The sequence below is a fragment of the Prionailurus viverrinus genome, chromosome A1, assembly GCF_022837055.1.
Source record: "Prionailurus viverrinus isolate Anna chromosome A1, UM_Priviv_1.0, whole genome shotgun sequence".
NCBI classification, from domain to species: Eukaryota; Metazoa; Chordata; class Mammalia; order Carnivora; family Felidae; genus Prionailurus; species Prionailurus viverrinus.
Window position 1 is genome coordinate 178,331,688 of NC_062561.1, and position 4,751 is coordinate 178,336,438.

Consider the following 4,751-nt stretch of genomic DNA (forward strand, 5'->3'; position numbering starts at 1 on the left):
GGCATAAAAACAGCCACAAAGATCAATGGAACAGAACAGAGAGCCCACATGTATGGTCAATTAAGTTATGACAAAGGACCCAAGAATATAAAATGGGCAGGACAGTCTCTTCAGTAAATGCTGCTGGGGAAACTGAATAGCCACAAGGATAAAAATGAAAAGTAGATGACTATTGGGGCGCCTGGGTGGCTCAGTCGGTTAAGCATCTGACTTCACCTCAGGTCATGATCTCATGCCTCGTGAGTTTGAGCCCCATATCAGGCTCTGTGCTGACAGCTCAGAGCCTGGAGTCTGCTTCAGATTCTGTGCCTCCCTCTCACTCTGCCCCTCCCCTGCTCACACTCTGTCTCTCTCTCTCTCAAAAATAAATAAACATTAAAATATTAAAAAAAAAGAAAACTAGCTAACTATTTCACATTATATATAAAACTAACTCAAAATGGGTAAAAAAGGCTTGAATGTAAGGCCTGAAACCATTAAACTCCTAGAGGAAAACAGGCAGTCAGTTCCTTAACATTGGTTTTAGTGAGGATTTTTTTGGATCTGACACCAAAAGCAAAGGCAACAAAAGTAAAAAAATAAAAAGTAAACAAGCAGAACTATATCAAACTGAAAACCTTTTGCAAATCATATATAATAACGGCCTAAAAATCCAAAATTTATTTAAAAAAACTCATACAACTCAATAGCAAGAGTCAATCTGATTAAAAAGTGGGCAGAGGACCTCAATAGACATTTTTTCTTTTTTCAGGTTTATTTATTTATTTTTGAGAGAGAGTGAGCAAGCAGAGGACAGGCAGAGAGAGAGGGAGGGACAGAATCCCAAGCAGGCTCCACATTGTCAGTGCAGAGCCCGATGCAGGGCTCGAACCCATGAACAGTGAGATCATGACCTGAGCCAAAATCAAGAGTCAGGTGCTTAATCGACTGAGCCACACAGGTGCCCCATACATTTCTTCAAAGACAGATGGCCAAAAAGTATATGAAAATATGATCAACATCACTAATCATCAGGGAAATGCAAATCAAAACCATGATGAGATATCACCTCACACCTGTTAGAATGGCTATCATCAAAAGACAAGAAACAGCATGTGTTGATGAGGATGAGGAGAAAAAGGAACCATCACGCACTCTTTGTGGGAATGTAAACTGATGCAGCCACTGGGGAGAACAGTATGGAGGTTCTTCTAAAAATTAAAAATATCATTACCATATGATCCAGCAATTCCACTATGGGTATTTATCCAAGGAAATGAAAACACTAAAAAAGATATGCACTACCATGTTCATTGCAGCATTATTTATAATAATCAATATACGGAAACAACCTGTGTCTATCAATGAATGAATGGATAAAGAATCTGTGGTGTGTGTACACGCACGATGAAATACTATTCATTCATAGAAAAGAATAAAATCTTACTATTTGCAACAAAAGAGATGGACTTTGAGGTCTCTGCATAGATACAGAGATAGATTGGTGGTTGCCAGGGGTGGGGATGAGGGTTTATAGGTGAAATGGGTGAAGGTGGTCAAAAGATACAAACTTCCCTTCATAAATAAGTCATGGGGATATAATGTACAGCATGAAGACTATAGTTAATAATACTGTATTGCATATATGAAAGTTGCAAAAGGAGGGGGGCGCCTGGATGGCTCAGTTGGTTAAGCATCCAACTCTTGATTTTGGCTCAGGTCATGGTCTCACATTTCTTGAGTTCGAGCCCTGTGTCGGACTCTGCACTGACAGTGAAGATTCTATCACCCTCTCTCTCTACCCCTCCCCTGCTTGCTTTTACCCTCTCTCTCAAAATAAATAAACTAAGAAAAAAAAAAGTTGCAAAGGGAGTAGCTCTTAAGAGTCCTTATGACAAGAGATAATTTTTTTCTAACTCTTGTGAAAATCAAATACAAATAAAGACCAGACTTGAAAATTCTCTGGGTAGACAAAACCAGTTGAGTCATACAGGCAAAGCTTAACTTACTAGCTTATTTTTTAAGGCAAGTGAGGCTAACTCGACCTGGGACACTTCTTGCCTATGCCTCTGAAAATGATAAATGAAACTTAAATTGATTTCAAAACTGATATGAGGTAACCATTAACTGATTCCCTTTCATTTAAGAAAATTCAAATACTGTAACCAGTCACTGCCTATATGCCACATAAACTGGTTTATAACGATATACTTGTGAGCCTCATTCTATGTTTTGGTTTGAGAGCCCCTGGCTTGCACACTGCCTTTTTAGTGTAAGCACAATTAATTTTTACTAATAGTACTTCGGGGAGTCATTGGTTTTACGTCTGTTTTTTTCCCCCCCTGAACTTTTGACACAGTACACTGGGCTCACTGATTTCCCACTGACCCTGGAGTTTCAGGGTACATCTCTCTCTCTCTCTTTTTAAAAAAATGTTTATTTATTTTTGAAGGAGAGAGAGAGAGATAGAGTGTGAGCAGGGGAGGGGCAGAGAGAGTGGGAAACACAGAATCCCAAGCAGGCTCCAGGCTGTGAGCTGTCAGCACAGATCCTGATGCGGCACCTGAACTCACTAGCTGTGAGATCATGACCTGAGCGGAAGCCTGACACTTAACTGACTGAGCCACTCAGGCACCCCCAGGGTACATTTCTCTTGATTTGAGCTCCAGTATTTTTGTTCTGGGCTCTCCAACTTCATTGTCACATATATTTTCTGTTTTTGTTTGTTGAAGCTTCTTGGTAAGTCACCCTCCGTACGTGTAAGGGAAAAAAAAACCAACCATGATTCTCTGGATTTTAGGTCATGGTAGGATTACTAAGGCTCTCATACATTATTTGGGTTAGGGAAACTAAAAGCAAAGATGGGGTCTACCTGGTCTAAAACTCTTTCTGTACGTCCTGTAAAGACTCCTCCCTCTTGTATGTATAACCACTATGGATGACGATCTTGTGTATTTTCGGAAAATGTGTGAACTTTCAGATAATTTGGAATTGTAGTGGCCCAGTTGGAGGTCATTTCACTTAGATAAATCCAGCTTAAAGAGCACTCTTGAAAAGAGATGATCAAAACTCTCACAGATAATGGAATGCATGCTTTGACTGGTACATAGAAGCTTCTAAAAGATAAGATGACTCCAAAAATAGCTTCTGCGAAAGAATCTTTATAGCATGCAAATAAAAAATGTTTAGTAAAAACTATGGCCATCTAACCAGGAAACCTTAACTTAGTCCCTCTGCCAAACACAATTTGGATCTAAACTATTGAGTTTTGAATTATTGTACCTGAGACATAATAAAAATTTTAAGATGAAAACATAAGATCTATGTGTGTGTCTGTATGTTTATGTCTATCTAGTATGTATATTATGTATATTATATATATGTGGTATTCTAAAAATAGTTCTATTTAGGGGAGCCTGGTGGCTCAGTCGGTTAAGCATCTGACTCTTGATTTTGGCTCAGGTCATGATCTCACGTTTCACGGGATCAAGCCCCACGTCAGGCTCTGTGCTGACAGCGTAGAGCCTGCTTGGGATTCTCTATCTTCTTTCTCTGCCCCTCCCCCCCATTAATAAATAAACACTTTAAAAAAAGTCTTAAAAAAAAGAGTTATATTTAATTGGCTAAAAGCAAAAGAAACACTTGTATAAATTAAGTATTCCTAAAACTTTCAGAAATACATAATCTAACCCAAATGTTTTCCAAGTTCACATGATATGGGATAATTTTTTTTTTTTAAGATTTTTTTTTTAAGTAATCTCTACAACCAATGTGGGGCTCAAACTCACAACCCCAAGATCAAGAGTAGCACGCTTCACTAACTGAGCCAGCCAGAGGTCCCTGGGATAATTTCTGATAAACAGAAAGTAGTTTAAGTTTGTTGGTTTAGTAAATACAGGCATGTATTCAGAATTGTCAACATAAATTAATGCAAACATACAACTTTTTCTACCTGGGTTTACTAGCTCATGCTATATTTATGTTGCAAATTTTATCAACAAGAAAAATAACTTAAAATGATTAACTGTTTCATGTCTAAGCATAATTGCTAAAAACAAATAATTTAAATAAATTTAAATAAGATAAAATTTTACATTAAGTTAAACTATATAATGAATATTCATTGAGTATATGTCATTCTCAAATAAGATAATATACTGAGACATGGATTGCTTAACATGCTTATCTAGTTTTGGCATTTTAATTTTTTTAATGTTTATTTTTATTATTATTTTTAATTTTTTAACGTTTATTTTTGAGAGACAGGGAAAGACAGAGCATGAGCAGGGGAGGGGCAGAGAGAGAGGGAGACACGGAATCAGAAGCAGGCTCCAGGCTCTGAGCTGTCAGCACAGAGCCCAACATGGGTCTTGAACCCACAAACTGAGATCATGACCTGAGCCGAAGTTGGATGCTCAACCGAGTAAGCCACCCAGGCACCCCAATGTTTATTTATTTTTGAGAGAGAGAGAGAGAGTGAGAGAGTGAGACCAGGAGAGGCAGAGAGAGAGGGGGAACAGAGGATCCAAAGTGGGCTCTGGGCTCACAGCAGAGAGGCCGATGTAGGTCATTAGCTCATGAACCGTAAGATACTGACCTGAGCCAAAGTCAGATGCTCAACTGACTGAGCCATCCAGGTGCCCTTGCATTTTAATTTTTACAGAGACAAAAGCTATTTGGGTATATTAATAAATGTCTTTGCCACATTGAAAAATTGTACTACAAGAGACTCTTGGGTTGCTCAGTCAGCTAGGCATCCGACTCTTGGTTTT